Source organism: Emys orbicularis, chromosome 3, assembly GCF_028017835.1.
Source record: "Emys orbicularis isolate rEmyOrb1 chromosome 3, rEmyOrb1.hap1, whole genome shotgun sequence".
NCBI classification, from domain to species: Eukaryota; Metazoa; Chordata; order Testudines; family Emydidae; genus Emys; species Emys orbicularis.
The window spans coordinates 205,975,651-205,992,853 of record NC_088685.1 but is presented as its reverse complement, the minus strand read 5'-3'; positions in this window follow the sequence as shown (position 1 = coordinate 205,992,853).

Sequence of the window (17,203 nt, the reverse complement as noted above, 5' to 3'; positions counted from 1 at the left end):
TGTAGAAATCAATGCGGCTCTGTGAGAGCGCAGAGGTTTCCCTGTGTGCTTCTCTTTGCAGGATCAGCGCATTACTTAGGTGCCTAATTTTAGAGGCCCACATTTAAAAATTGTGGCCTAAAAGCTGGTAGCACTGAAGTTTTTCTGCCTTCCCGGGTGACTGACGCTTCCCTACCATTATGATGAGTGTGTTTAACCTGGCTATCCCCTAAAATGTAACCCATCTTCTCAGACATTCACATCAGAGTGAAACAGCTAACAGAGGCTGGTTCCACTGGTGAAATCCAACCAGGAAGTATTCAGACTTTAGGAAACGTGGGACAGCAAATGTTTACTGACCGTGTAATTAATATGATAATTTGCTCTGTCTATTGGCCCTTAGCACCATATTTCCTGTCCAAGCAGTGGAAAGCAAAAATATTAGTTGCTGTTTTACTAGAGGAACAAGTGTCTTTCGAATGAACAGATGATCTATTAGCAGCCTTACAGACTCTTCCCAGGGGAATAGGCATTTCACTTCTTTTTTTACAGCTAATTTCTTTCATACAGCAGGTTCCCAGACACATCAAATGCCTCACATGTTAAGCTGTTAGTAAAGATTTATAGGCTCTGCTAGCGTAACTCAATGTTAAATCACTCTGATAACACAAGTGCTGGCAGTCAAACTTCTTTCTCATGGACTTTCCTATAAAAAAAAAAATGGAGTTTGAGTATCTGGGGTATTTCTGCAACACAAGAAACACAAGACTTTTCTCAAGTCTTTTCCCGTGCTATGTTTCCAGGCAATCAAGACTCACTCAAAGCAGTGAATATTTTTCCTTTGCTTGACATAAGAATAAAATATTCACACAATGTCAGAGGACCTCCTTTCTATGTACAGAGCATGTCATAATGACCAAGGGCCAATTTCAATGCTGCTGTAAATGGACACAGCTCCATTGACATTGATGGAGTTTAGCCCAGTTACACGAACAACAAATTTGGCCCCCAGATTGTAGAGTGGAAAAAGCATATTTCCACGTAGTGCTAGGGCCAGCTGGTGGAAAGTGGCATACATTCATTGACTTCAGTGGAACTATACTGAATGACACCAGCTGAGAATCTGGTGCCTAATCTTTATCTTATATTTTTCCTTTTAGTTTTGAATATATTGCAGGAATTCTTTGTCTGTGGTAAACAAAAACATACAATGTAAAAAACAAAACAAAATCCTCCCAAACAACATATTGGCAGTTTGAAATACAAATAAATAGATTGCCAGGAGAATGTTCCTTACAGCTGTAAATTTTCCCCAGAATGAGGGGAAGCTAAGCCCGTTAGAGCACAAGAGAGCCTACATAAGTGTACCTTAAACATCTGCACAACCTGGTGCAAGTGGAGTGGATGGTGGGTTGAGGGTGCAGCTAATTTCCCAATTCGGTCCCCCCCTGTTTGGGGCACCAGAGACATAAAGTGCTGGAGGACGATCTGGAAAGGAATTTGAGTGGTAGATGGAAAGAGAGAAGAAAAACTGAACTTCAGTAATGGAGATAAAACAGGCATGAACTGAAAAATAAGACAAGCACACAAAATAGAGACAACCTTCTGTAATGCAGAAACATTAGGGAGTTCCACCATGAGAACAGAGGGCTGTGCTGAGCTCTAGCATTTAGGCATGAATGAATTGCTATGCTGGGAAGGACTTGGGGGAATGGAAACAGTAGGACTAGACTTTTCTTCACAGGCTATTGAATTCCTTTGCAGCTTCTTTCCCACTATGTGACCAACAGAGAGGACCATCCTTTATAGAAATGAAGGACATATTAACCCATAGGTCTCTCCTCTTATGGTGTTATCTGGTACCTGTTCAAACCAATGACAAAGCTCCCATTGATTTCAGTGATGCAGGACAAGATCCTTAGCCTTTCTAGGTGATGGTTATTTGTATGTTCTGTCCTATACAGGCCCTTATAAGCTTTTGGTTGGTGTATATGTCTAGTACTGTCCCCAGCTGGAGAAAGTCAAGTGTTTGTGATGTTGATCTCAAGTGGGGCTCATGTACAAAGAGACGGTATATCCTGATGCTACTAATGAGAGCCAGAGCTTGTTGAAAAAATTAGAGAAAAAATTCAAAAGGTTGAAGTTGTTTTTATTCCAAAGGAGTTAAAATGGCTCCAAATATGGATGTTTTTCATTTTTATGATGCGTTTTGTGTTTTTTTAATTGAAAATGTAATTAAAATAGTTACTGACATTTTTTTGTTTTCCAAAACCCAACTTTTCAATACCTGAAACATTTGCTTACTGAACGCCAGGTTTTTAGTAGACAAAAAAACTATTGATAACTGTTTCAATAACGTTTTCAACCATAACGGTGATAACAATGTTGGCTGAAATTCAGTTGGATGTTCAGAATTTATTTTGCAAAAAAAAAGAAATAAAGGAAAACGTTGACAATGTCAATAGTTTCCCACCCGCACACAGAAAAATTGCATTGACAACCCCCCCACATTGCATTCAACAAATTTGACCAGCTGTAATAGACATTTTAGCCAATAGATTTAGCTTCAGTCATTCGGTTTTGAAGCAAAAGATCCTTGAATCTATCCCCACTGCCACAGCTGTGCTGTTCAGCTGCTGATGGTCTGGATGTGCACATGCATTCGCTAGAACCTACTGCCTGCCAAAGTGAGACCACCAGATCTTTTATAATTCGAAGTTAAGCTCAGGCTGGAGTTGATCCACAGTGATAAAACCTAAATGTTGACACTTTATCCACTCATCAACCCAGTGCCACAATTTGTTGCCTTTTTTTTTAACCCGGGGGGAGATTTAACATTTGTTTCATTTCCAAGTACGACATTGTGTATACAGTACATGGCTATTACATAATCAGCTCTCTATATTTATATATATTTTAATTATAATCGGAGTTCGGCAGCGGTTATATAAAACCTTTCAAATTGTAGAGCAATTACTAAGTAATATCCCAACAACTATTATGTTGCATTTACTGCCACAGTAATTGCTTGAATTGTTATGAATGTATAATCAACACGCTAAAAAGGAAGCCGTTTGAGTGGGACAGTTTAAAACGAGCTCATTTTCACTTCAGTTCTAAGGACAAAAATGGGCTGTTTTTCATGTTCTCAGCATTACATTTTTCTATAGTCGAAAGAGAACTACCAAGAGATACTACTGTACAGTGGTTTAGTGCAATAGCCTTTCATCTCTGAGACCTGAGACTGATTTGAGTCACAATGAGTGAGTCAGTTTGTCTCATCCTAGCCTCGGATGGACATCATTCCACACCCCAAGCTCCATTCCCTGTCCCCACACCAGCTAATTAATCTAGCACAAGAGAGGGCTAGAACTGGAATGCCGGAGATGTTGTAGGTGACGTATTCTTGATGGTATGGCCCACCCTCTTAGGTCTTGATCCAGTAAAGCTCTTATGCAAATCATAGAATCATGCATAACTTTAAGCAGTAACTTAGTCCTGTTGGAGTCAATTAGACTGATCCTTAGTGGTGTAACACCATTGGCTTTAGTTGAGCTATGCTGATTTACATCAGCTGGGAATTTGGCTAAGTGGGACTGACTCACCCAGCTTAGAGTGATTTATCCACATGCTTAAGTGTGTTGTTGGATCAGAGCCCGAATCTTTAACTAAGCACCAAATTGACACACTTTGTTATAAAGCTAACCTAGATCTGAAGGTGTCAAATATATAAAAAGAAATCAAACTTACTGTCACACCACTTCCTGTTTAGTTTTGATACAGAGGGAAACACTTGTTCTCCCTCATCTCCCCCTAAGTCCAGTTTTACCAGCTTCACTATAAATGCAAAGCTCCCTTTTTTGGGGTAAAAGAGCACACAGGAGATAATATTTCTGTTTCTTGCGCTGATCTTTAGCTGCATCTGTATTTCCGTTTATTCCCCACAGGCTATTTTAATGCTTCAAGAAGCCATTTGTGAAGGGAAAACAGTCAGAGAGCTTATCTTCTCATTGGTTGAAATACTGCAGTCAGGCCCCAGTTCAGGAATAAACTTAAACACAGACTTAAATGTAAGCAAGTGAATATGCCCATTGAAGTCATGTGCTTAAAATGAAGGCTCTGCTCAAGTGCTTTGGGGATCAGAGGCTATGGGGGGAGGGATAGCTCAGTGGTTTGAGCATTGGCCTGCTAAACCCAGGGTTGTGAGTTCAATCCTTGAGGGGGTCACTTAGGGATCTGGGGCAAAATCAGTACTTGGTCCTGCTAGTGAAGGCAGGGGGCTGGACTTGATGACCTTTCAAGGTCCCTTCCAGTTCTAGGAGATAGGATATCTCTCGCCATTGCAGCCTAAGAAATGACTCTCTGATGTACATTTGGGGGGAGAAAGAAACAGATATGCAGATTAAAATATTTGAATTTTTTGGGGAGGTTTTGGAATAGTGGGTCTACTGGGTTATTTGAACTCAGCCCAGCTTTTACAGAAATCCAAATTCGGAGCCTTACTACTTGGCCTCCTGAAATGTTTTGCTGCTCTGTGTGCTAACGCAGTTGCTGGTGCAGATCAAATATTTATATACAGCTTATTGCTTCCCGGATCTCACTGGCATAAGTAGTGACGTAGATAGAACTCAGACCTGGGGCCCTTGTATGAAAGAAATATGACAGCGTTCTGGAGGGATGGTTGAAAATCACCACAGCAGGCAGGAATGTTACTGCAATGATCTAAACCATTACTCTATTGCCGCAGAACCTGAGTGCCTCTCAACTATTTTTGGATTTATCTACATGACACCTTTTGTGAAGCAGGGGAGTATTCTTATCTACAGATGGGGACTTGAGACATGAAGGGATTAAATGACTGGCCCAAGGTCACACAAACGATCTGTGGCAGAGCCAGAAATTGAGCCTAAATTTTGGCATTCCCAGGCCAGAATCTTAACTAACTACTACACCATCCTTCCTCCAGTATATACTCTATGCTAACCAAAAAGTTAAAGTGTGTCATATTCATAAGTAACCAAAATCAGGGTCTTATAATGCAAAATGTTAGGCAACCTTAATGAAAGGTATCACTTGCAGCTCCATCTGTGACACACTGCGCACAACACAATGTCTCACAGTACTATAGTATAAAGGCCGACATGGGGCCAGAAGGGGTTGATGAGAGCCTGTGGGCTCAGTCCGCGGTGCCCTGGTACACCTGCAGTAGGTGTAAAGCTTGGAGGGAGGAGGGCTGAACCTGGCTCAGGTGGGGGTTGACCAGGAAGGAGAGCAGAAGTCAAAGGGGCTAAATTGGCCTGCTGACTGACTAGGGTGACCAGGTGTCCGGTTTTTGACCGGAACACCCGGTCAAAAAGGGACCCTGGCAGCTCCGGTCAGCATCGCTGACTGGGCCATTAAAAGTCCAGTCAGTGGTGCTCCAGAGCTAAGGCAGGCTAGTCTCTACCTGTCCTGGCACCCTGGAAGTGGCCAGCAGGTCCAGCTCCTAGGCGGGGGGCCAGGGGACTCAGCACGCTGCCCCCGCCCTGAGCACTGGCTCCACACTCCCATTGGCCAGGAACCACGGCCAATGGGAGCTGTGGGGGTGGTGCCTGCAGGCGAGAGCAGCGCACAGAGCCACCTGCCGTGCCTCCGCCTAGGAGCCAGACCTGCTGGCCACTTCCGGGATGCAGCGTGGAGTTAGGACAGGCAGGAAGCCTGCCTTAACCCCTGCGCTGGGCCCCTGACCGGGAGTTGCCGGAGGTAAGCCTGCATCCCAACTCCGAGCCCCAACCCCCTGCCCCAACCCTGAGCCGCCCCAAACCTGGAGTCCCCACCTACACCCCCAAATCCCTCATCCACAGCCCCACCCCAGAGCCTGCACCTCCAGACTGAGCCCTCACCCCCCTGAACCCCAATCCCCTGCCCCAGCCCAGAGACCTTTCCCACATCCTGAACCCCTCTGCCCCACCCCCCAGCCTGAAGCCCCCTCCTGCACCCCAAATCCTTCATCTCTAGCCCCACCCCAGAGCCTGAACCCCCAGACAGATCCCTCACCCCCCTGCACCCTAATCCCCTGGCTCAGCCCAGAACTCCCTTTCATACCCTGAACCCCTCTTTTCTGGCCCCACCCTGGAGCCCGCACCCCCAGTTAGAGCCCTCACTCCCTCCTGCATCCCAACCCTCTTCCCCAGCCCAGTGAAAGTGAGTGAGGGCTGGAGAGAACGAGCTACTGAGGGAGGGGGAATGTAGTGAGCAGGGGGTGTGGCCTCAGGGAAGTGGCGGGGCTGGATGTTCGGTTTTGTGCGATTAGAAAGTTGGCCACCCTGTGGCTGACAGATCCTCTCTGAGGGAAGATAGGCCTGTGTCAGACAGCCCAAGGCTGTCTGACACAGGCCTATCTTCCCTCAGAGAGGAGGGGAGGGATGGCCTGGGTTCCCCTACTGGACCACTGATGAAGGTGGAGCCAAAAAACCCTGACAAGGGAGAAAGATTTTGCAACCTTTTGATACCAGGGGTAAGAACTAGTAAGTCTGTAGTGAGACCATTGGTTTACCCTGGAAAGGGTGGGACCATATGTGATCTGGCCAGAGAGTTGAGTCTCAAAGAAGATGCAGATTACCAGAGGGCTGAAGGAGCTGTGCAACAGGGGGTGCAAAAGGAGGAAAGCCTGCTACGCCATGCCCAGCCACAAAGGGGCATGCTGGCTGGTGAGTCACAGTCACTTCCTCTGTGGGAATGCACGACTGTGGAGGTGAAAAAGGACGATATCTAGGATGGGGGAAAGGAGTCGGAATGAAACGGGAAAATCCCTATTGTAGTTCAAGGAAACAGGGTGCAGGGGAGGGACAGAAAATAAAAGGCAGTAAAAAGCCGCCAAAGGGTTCTCTGCATGTGAAAATCAGATTGAGATGCACATTTGGCAGGAGTGGTATTCTTCCCATGTCATGTACCCATCCTAGACCCCCTGTAGAATGTCTCTATTACAGGCAAAGGCCAGTATTTGTTTCATATGCCTTTTGTTTGCTTTAGGGGGGGGGAAATCATGAACAATTTAATTAAGGCCATTTGCAAAACATGACACATGACCAAATCCCCCATTCTCAGCAGCACGCCCCAGACTGGCTTCATTATCAGACACAATAAACCCAGGGAGAGAAACCAACGGGTTAGCCACTTGATCTTGTCATGCGACTTCTCCAACACGTTCACTGCAGCGTGGGATTATTTCTTTTTCCAAACCTGCACATGCGGAGTGTCAGAGCCTTTTCCAAGAGGGTGTGAATCTTTCTGTCACTTGTTTGGGGGCTAGAAAGTCAAAGACCCCCCCTCTCCAGGGAGCGCTTATGCACATGTAGTCAGTCGGTGGTCTATGCACACTGGGTCATATCATTCCAGTGGGTACGCCAGCATGTGTTTTCCATCTCTGATGCTCTCAAAGAGTTTTCATGCTGCCTCACAGGCTTGTTGTTAGTGTAACAATTGTGGGGACCCCCCGTTGGTGGGATAGTAGATTCTTCCAGGGAGTCGGTGCTCTGGTATCACTTATTCTCTGCGTTGCCCCCCTCAAAGAATTAACCAAATTAACAAAAGGTTTGCAACTTTCAGCAAGCATTTGGATTAGTTTGCACAAGCAGCGTAAGGTATTTTTTTCTCCTTTTGTACATTCCTCCCACAGCACCGGCTGATAGACAAATTGTCTACGTACCATCTGGTCTGCAGCACTCCTGCATGTACTTAGGATTCTGGGCCCGCTTCTATATCATTCCCTCGCTGGATTTTTGTTACATGAAGAATTTTCTCCCCCACCTTCATTTTGAGGGAATGAACAATTTGGGATACAGAGGGGGCCCAGTGCATTCTGCACTGGACTGCCCAGGTCTGTCGCTGACCTGCTATGCTCTGCTCTCTTTGCCTTTATTATCCGTGTCTGTTTAGATGGCGAGGCTGGGTCTGTTCTCGTGATGTGTCTAACCAGTGTCTAGTACAATGGGGCCTTGATCTTGGTTGGAGCCTCTGGGAACTACTATCATATTAATAATAATCATTTTGCTTCCACGTTGTTTTCTTCCTTCTGCCCTACACAGTGAACAGGAAAGCAGACAGTCTATTTGGATTCTGCTTATCTGAGACATTTGTGCTTCTGTTCCCTATATCCTTCCACACAGTCTTGTCACAACTGGTAACATGGCTTTCTCTTGCCACTGGGAACAGTCCTTCCTCTATCGCTTTCCTCATTTACTTTCCATTGCCTTTCAAATCTCATCTGAAAGCCGTTTCCCATTCTGTCTTGCCTACAACTCTTCCTTTCCTGTGCTATATTTCTCCTTTTACTGTATTATTTCACTCTCTAAAGCATTTTTTAGATACAGTTTATCAGAATGGTGTTATGCAAAATAAAGCCACATGCCTACAAATGCTTCCTCCTGAAGGCAATGTAACTGCACCCACAGAAGGATTGGCCATTTCAGTACCTAGTATTACATTCTGTGGGTGTGCTAAGCATTCTTAACGAAATCTGAATTGCTGACACAAAATTGAGGAAGGTTGGCCTTGCGGTTAAAGACCTGAGACTCAGGAGATCTGGGGCCAGTTCCTGGATCTACCACAAGCTTCCTCTTTGACCTTGGGTCAGTCATGTAAAATGTCTGTGCTGCAGTTCTCCATCTGTAAGAATGGGGATAATATTTCTTTTCTCCCTCGCTGTGTCTTGTCTATTTAGGCTGTAAGCGCTATAGAATAACAGGCGCTCTCTCTTTCTATGTATATGCACAGCGCCTAGCACCTAGCGCCACTTGGCCTTGGTATTGGTTTGGAATTCTAGTTATCTATTGTGCCACCAATAATATATTTTGGCGGTTCAAGGACAATATTTTTTCTGGAGGAAAGCTTGGTTTTAATCTGAACTCTTGCACAACATTATCTTTCATATTTAGCATTTACAAATTCGAAACATGTTCCGTTTGGGTGAGAAGTTGCAGCAAATGATGTCAGTGTTTTTCATGAAGATCCTAACGTTTTGCTGTTTAACAGAATTGTGCCGATACACCATGTTGCCTTTTTCTGGTTTTATGAATGGAATGTCATGTTATGCAGCCTCATAAAGGTCCTTTCATAAGATGTACCCTCTGTGTCCTTAAGGCATTTATGGAGGTTAATGTAGGGAAAAAATTCTTTACAATACATGACATTTTTCCTCCATTATATTTCAACTATTATTATGATAGCACAGATTTATGTGGTAAGTACTATGCATAACATCTTATTTGTATGGGTATGTACACTCATCATTCACACAGACATTACAATGTATTCTTTCTACAGGGATGAGATCTGGTCAGTCAGAGTAGATTACATCATGGAACTAAACTGTTATTTTCAAAAGCCCGAAGGACTTCTTTAAAAACAAAATGTCATGGAACTAATTTACAGCAGTGACTTTTTATATTCCATCCAAATCAACATTTCAAGAAGACCAGATGCTCAGCCGTAACCGTTGCTGACTTTGCCATTGTCCGCCACTTTTAATTCTATTACAAAGTTTCTGGTAACATAAACAGATGCAGCCCAAACCTAGAAAGTGTTGTGGGAAATGGAATCAGCTTTTTCTTTCAGCAGCAATTTGCTCATCCTTTTTTCTTCCCAACATGCTAACAGATGCAAATATGAATCATATTTCATTCTCAGACTCCTTAAAAAACACACGCAGAACCAAAGTTTCTGAGTAATAAAAAATCCTGGATGCATCTCCAAACCACAATGAAACACCCTAGTCCCAAACAAGTCAGGGCCTGGCCTGCTCACCTCTGTCTGAAAAGAAAAAGAACCTTTTAAAGGAAGTCACTGTTTGTTTACCTGTGTCCATCTTTACAGACAGGCGGCATTGAAAAATGTCTATTCACATGCTACAGATGCTTTCCTCTCTGTTTTATCTTTCTATTGTATGGGACTGACCTGTAATATCTCCATCTTTGTGGTTATAATGGTGAAAATCTGCCCTCCTGTTCACTGCTTTAAGTCAGCTGCCACTGACTTTGAATGGGAGTTAGACTAGGCTAAATTCTGCAGCACTGAAGTTGAGCTGATGTCATTGGCTGCAGGATCACACCCTAGGTGCATCACTCTTACGGATTCCCACGTGTGCTGAGTGACTATGTCTTTTGGAGTGCAGGATGAGGCACAAGGGGTCTGCTTCTCAGTCAGTGGAAAGAATCCCGTTGACTTGAATGAGCGTTGGATTCAGGCCCAGTGAAGTCACCTCACCAGACTGGGCCCTGACGTTAAAGTGAAAGCAAATCATTCCATTTTGTGAATGATGTCGGGGCTGGGGGAGCTTTTTAGCTTACGTTTATATTGCGAAGACTGTAATTCTGGGATCCAGCTGAGTCCCCCTTTCAGAGTTAGCATCACACACGACATGGACACCCACGTTTAAGGGTTTAGATTGGGTACTATGGGCTGGACAGCTTCAGTCTCACCTGCTGAAAATATCAGCTTTGTTGAACAGAAAGCTCTTGGAGGGGGCTTAATTAAGCATGGACTGTTTGACTTAACTGGGTTTTGATTGTAATGGGTTATTTTTTCTGGCAATGGGCCAACCAAGCAGCGTTTGTCCAATAAATGTAACAGCTAGTCTTCATCCTACTTCAGTTTGCAAGCATTTAGCCAGTGGATAGAATACCACAACACTGGGGGATTCTGGCTCCCTTTGTGTGCTTTGCATTGTCTAGCTATGCAAGCTGCCCACAAAGCTACAGCAAACTTTCAGAAGCAGGGTTGTTAGTGGTGACAAACAGCAGCAGGAAGAGGAAAGAAGCCTTTACTTAGTTGTGGCACAGGCTGGTTCTTTCAGCAACTCCTTTTCTGAACCAGGCTCCAGGCTTAAAGGGCTGGCAGGGGGTTAATAAAACATTTTATAGGATGAAAAAGGTGTCAGTATCAACTTGCTGTACATGATCTTCCTTGTTAATGGGATTTCTGGTACAGATATCTTTAAAAACGACGCCGAATGGAAAGGTAAAGTGTATTCTGTTTGCTGGCGACACTCTTCTTCATAGTCCTATGAAAAAACTGCACGTGCCTTGGTGGGACGCCGCTCTTCTCCAGCAAAAACATTATAGAGAGGAGAAAGGCAAAGAAGGAAAGAAATGATTCCTTTTTCAGTGGAATGATTTAAATTGTCTAATGATTCTACTTTTGCTTGTTTAGGGCTAGAGTGTGACTTGGACTATATACCTGCAGGGAGTCAGGGAGAGCAAGAACTCTCCTTACACTCCTGTGGTATCTACCTAGAACTTGGGTCCAGGTACACAGAGATAAAAATGTGCTGCTTGCTTGCACATCCCAAATCCAGAACAAAGCAACCTTCTGTCCTGATTTTACTGAAGTGGTCACAGGTTTTCATATCATGTCTTGGAGTTCTGGGAACACCTGAAATGTCCCAGTTTCTTTAGCGGAAACTTTTTTTTTTAATAACTACAAAGGGACTTTGCCGCCTTGCAGATTGAGTGCCACCTGGATCGTTCTCTAGCAAGGTCCTTAAGACACTCATTTGGCCAGTGACAGACATAGACATGGCCAAGCTGTACTTTGCCCAACATTAGCAGAGCTATCTTGCAGATATTGTTCATGCTAGTAGAAGGCTTTTGTTACTCAGAAAGATAAACTGGATGGATTAAACTCTGCCCTCAGGGGCGTATGTGTGTGGCTCCCACCCCACCCAATGGAAATTGTATGTACAAATCTCCAGGCAGAATTTGGCTCAGTAGCTCTTATTATTTTTGCCTAGAGATCATACTCAGCATCTGTTTCTGAGGAGCTGACGGCTTTACCACCCAGCGTGCATGAGTAAGAGAGCCCTTGTGACACCCTTCCTTCAGAGCCTGTATCTGCTTTGATCAGACACTGCCTCCTTTCTCATGCAACAGAAGAGACAGGCAATTGGGCCCCTTACCTATCTAGCTTTCAATAGTTCACACCTTTTTAGCCTACTTAGACCATCAGTGGCTGACTTTAGCATGTGCTTTAGGCATTACATCATTGAAATAGCTCCCCCTGTTGGGGACTCTCAAGTCCCAACTCGTGGGCATGTCCAGCTGGTAAGAGGCTTTTCACCATTTTGTAGGCACCTTTCAAACATAATGCTCCACGGTAGACTTCAGCCCTGGAGAATTCAAGTCTTCTCCACAAAGCACTAGAAACTATACCGTAGAGAACAACTCTGCACTGTCAAGAAGATTATTACATGACCGAATAGGTCTTTTCCATCCCTAATTTCTATGATTCAGTTATTCGCACCACTTACACCAAACAGGCCCTGTAAGTCATGCAAACCCCCTTTTTCATCCTCTGGGAGTGTTAATTAAAGATCCATCCCTTCACTCCCAGACTCAGAAATCCAGGCATTTTCATAGGCCAAAAAAAAAAGAAGAAAAAAATATCATGATGCCCCTTCCCTTAGACAGAACTGTACAATGGGGTTGTGCCTGCTTTCTGCACACTAACCTTTTGAAAGCTCACTTGGTTTGCATTAAGACACAATGCTGTGAATGTCATCGTAACTAGGTGTTGTATCAACCAGGCAAGGTACTAACAAACTTCAACAGGACTTTATTTTTACAGCGGAAACCTCTTTACCAAGCTGCTGCTGCACCCTCTGTAACTCTCACTCAGCCTCCTCAACTCCTCCCCCCTCCTTCCTGTTTCCTGTCCTTTCAGATTCCCAACAACCAGTGCTCCCAGTTCTAATAATCACAAGCAGCATCTAAACACCACACTAGGGCAGTTATCTGACCGTGCCATCCTTTAATGCAAACCCGTAGGCTTCAGGAGCACATTGCAGGATCAAAGTAGAAACAAGTTCAAGTGGCAAAGCTTGTTAATTAATTTAACACTACGTACTAATTTTCTAGTATTCTGTCCATTATAACTGCTACATTATTAATCGTAAGTGACACAATTTGTACCATATAACAGCCCCATTCTTTTTAGGCACCAAATCTTAAATTACTTGTGGGTGGTCTGACAGCTGTGCCACATGTCACAGGACCAAGTCCCCTATTGCTGGTGTGGGCCAACATTTTTTTCATTAAAACATTTTTGATGAAAAATAGCTTTTTGAACAAAAAGGAACATTTTTGCATAAAAGTTTCACTTTGGCTCAAATGTTCTGTTTTCTTTTTCAGTTAAAAACAAATTGAAATTCTCGGGGAAATCTTTTCAGTAGAAATTTTGGGGCTTTGGGAAAACAAAATCAGTTCGTGGTTTGGCTTTGAGTACACATTTCCCCCTTTTTCATGTTTGAAAACAGGAGATTGAAAGAAAAACATTTTTTGTTCAAAATTTCTCAGGAAAAATGGCACCTAATATGTTCTAACATCCCCTTTGTTCCACAATAGAAAGCATTATAGAAAATCAGCTAAAATGATATACCCAGGGCCTAAATTTTCAGATGTGACTAATGATTATATGAGTGGTAACCTAAAATCAGGCCTCTTTAAGGTGTTTCAAGTTGAGTACCCAAGAACCGAAGCATTCAAAATCACTAGTCACTTTTGAAAGCTTAGGCCACATTATTTACAGAGACAGTGATATAGTTTTAGCTAAAATATGATGACATGAATGTAGTAAGACAGTTTATCTGAGAAATTACAAATATTTGATCAACTGTCTTCCAAGCACTCTGGTATTTTTCCCTTTCTTGGGTGATCTGCAAAGAAACGCACATGTTATCGCTCACTGGACTTACCTGCTGAAGTGAATGATTGAACTTTGCACAGCTGGATGTGTTTAAAGTAGTTAAAATGTAACATAGGTTCAAAAGGGTTCTGTACCATCCATTTAGCTCTCCTAGTATAAATGATTAGTTTGTATAACACATTTAAGGATAGGTCTGTTTTTTGTCAAGGCCAAGTGGAAATAGGAAAACCTAGTGAGGGAGCAGGACAGAGGTCAAGATTCAGGTAAAAAGTGAAAAGGAAAATTAACCAAATTACCACTTCTGTCAAAAAGCCTTGCCTTTTTATTTTTATATATGAGGTAAGTTGTATCTTATTTGTTTTGAAAGAGTGATTCTCAGTCACAACCATTTCCCCCCCATTACTAAGCTGCATATTCCCATCTCTGTTCATCAAGGTTTATTTAAGTCACTCAGACACTCTGAGGTGGCAACATATCTCTGACGGAGGCATCAGTGCTTATTCCATTCTGTTTGCCTGTCTAGTCTGTCTGTCTACTCTGTCCATTTCGGCTATTCATTTTTCATTCAGTAGCATTGTTTACAAGGATAACTGATGTGTGAGTTCCTACCTTCTTGGTATATCAAATCTAGGGTTTTATTTTGCCTTTAGGCACTAGCCTGAAGATGAGCGGAGCCAAGACTATCAAAAGTGACTAGTGAATTTGGGTGCCTCAGTTTTTAGGTACGCAACTTGTCACAAGTGTCTCATCTTGGAGAGGCCTGGTTTTGTAGAGCACCTGCCCTCTGAGCATCAAGCCCTTTTAAGGTGTTCTTAAGTTGGGCACCCAAAAGAGACACACTCAGCACTATGAAGTGCAATTCCCTCACTGCTTCTCTCTTGCTCTGGGGCTTGGGTGGGTAGTAATTCACTACTGGCCATTCTCCAAACTCCTATCCCATTCTCCCTGTCTCTTAACTCAAGAGCAAGGAGACGTTCAATTAGAATGTGGCAAATTCAAAACTGGAAAGGAAATACTTTTTCATACAACATAAATTTAGACTGTGGATCTCATTGCCACAGGATGTCATTGGGGTCAAAAGCCTAGCAAGATTCACAAAGGGACTGGACATTTAAATGGATAACAAGAATATCCAGAGTTATAATAGTTAATACCAAATAGAGCTGGGTGGGAAACAATTTTTCCATCCTGTGAGAATTTTCAAGATTTTAAAAAATTTTCCTGTCCTAATTCAGGATGAAAATTAATCTTGAAAATTTTCATGAGCGAAAAAACTCACACACACACAAACGCAGATCAGATCCACCAAAATGTTTCATTTCAATAATTTTGAAATGTTTGGTTTCAACTTTAACCTTTTGTTTTTTGCATTTTTACCTCACATTATCTTACATTTTGAAACAAAAAGTCATTTTGGAAAAAAAAAAAGGGACCTCTTTCATTCATAAAATGTCAAAATTGGGTGGACTGACAATTCTGAAACTTTTTTCAACTTTTTTTCAAAATGGGAAATATATCATAATTGACCTCTTCCTGCGAATAGTTTTGGTTTAAATTAATCTACATTTTTCCAACCAAAAGATGTTGTGTTAAAAAATCCTCAACCAGCCTTAATGCTAACATAAATGTTAGAAATAATATTCAACCTCATGCTTAATGTCGTAAGCAAATCTCTAACTGATTGGGATTGAGAGGTTCTTTGTACTTCCTCTGAAGCATCTGGTTGACTAGCCACTATTAGAGACAGTAAACTGAACTAGATGGATCTCAGGGCCTGACCCAATCTGTGAATTTCTATATTCCATCCTTTGCCGGCTCACTTGCTCCCTATTCACTGGCTCCAAGTGAGAAGTAAGGGGCACAGGCACATGGTCAAAGTCATAACCTGGCCCCCTATGTGAGTATCAAGGTGATGTACTAGTCTTTCCTTTGTCATTGTTATGCCAGTGTTTTCTATTAGTGCAAAATCTTTTCCTTGTTATAAAGCCAATTCCATATTTATGAGCACAGTTTATATTAAAAATATGCACTTAATGGAGTGTCAATTTCAAAAGATTATGAGCCCAATAAAGGAGAGATCAGACTGAATTCTGGACCTTTGAGATTTAGATCAGGAGGCTGCTAAACATTCTGGCAGCTGTTTGGTGACGATAAACTGCAGCTTTTATGAAATAGCATTTTTTGTTAAAATTGTGCTTTCCCTCTTTTAAGTGTGAACAAAGCAATAAATATAATGCTAACCTTCTGTTATTTTTAACACACTCAAGGCCAAATGCTGCTCCCAGTTACACTGATGTGTCCATAGTAACTCAAAGAAGGTCAGTAGAGTTACCCTGGATTTACACAGCGGTATCTAAGAGCTGAATTTGGCCCCCAAATTCTTAGTAGATATTTTAGAAGAGATATGGTAAGCAGAGATTTGGGAGACCTGCTTAAAGCCTCCTTGGACCATGGGAGACTGAGGTTCAAGTCTCTGCTTTGCCATAGACTTCCTGTGTGACCGTGGGCATGTACAGGTCCCTTGGTCTCTCTGTGCCTCAGTTCCCCATCTGTAAAATGGGGATAATAGTACTTTTCTATATCATAGAGGTGCTGTGAGGGTAAATTAATTAAAGACCACGAAGTTCCCAAATGCTTTGGTGATGGGGGCCCATGTAAATACCTCAGGTAGATAGACAAGCAACACTCTTGTAATTCTGATATGCTTCTGTGTTCAGAGAAGAAAATTCCAAGGCAATCTCCCATGTGAGGCTGTGAAAATACATTGTAAGGCAGCGGAATTCAATGGCTCAGTGCTCTTACTTGAAGGGTGCTATGAACCCATGGAGTAATGTGTAGGGTTTCAAAGGCGCACACAAGAACTATCTCACATCTGAGCTGCCCTCTGAATTCCCTCCTCTAAGGAAATGGCCTAGAACACATGAAAATGAAATGAAACAATAACTTCTTTCTGATGCACAGCCAAAATGAAAATGAAGGTTATCAATAGAACCAGACAGGTTATGAACTGAAGGCAAAACTAAGCATTCATGTGTACTGAATACCTTTTAAAGTAATACAGGTTTTTCCTTTTGCTTCTTTTATCCTATAACTTTCAGTACTATCTGATTCCTAAGTAACTGTTCCTCTTTTTGTTTGACGTCAATAAAATTAACTGAATTTAACAGTGGCTAAACTTCTGACACCTGAAAAAAGATTTAGATTTGGTTTGAGATTTCCACTGAGGTTCTTATACTATCTGACCGAATGTGCCTTACCCTGATCACAAGGCCTTCGTCCCTGCCATTTTGAGCAATGAGCTGGAAAGTAAACATCTTCTCCATGACAAACCTTTCTCCTCTGCAAGTGTAACCATTATCCTCCTGTACACCAGTGATAGAAACTCACAATAACACATCAGCAGCCCATCCATCCTGAAGAAGAAATACACAAATAAAGAGCCATAAACAGAGGATCCTTAAACTAAAAATGCAGTTAACAAGCCAGGTAAAACTGGAGATAAGGAGGTCAAACATCCATAAGAAAAGAGAAGTGGCCAAGGCTCTGG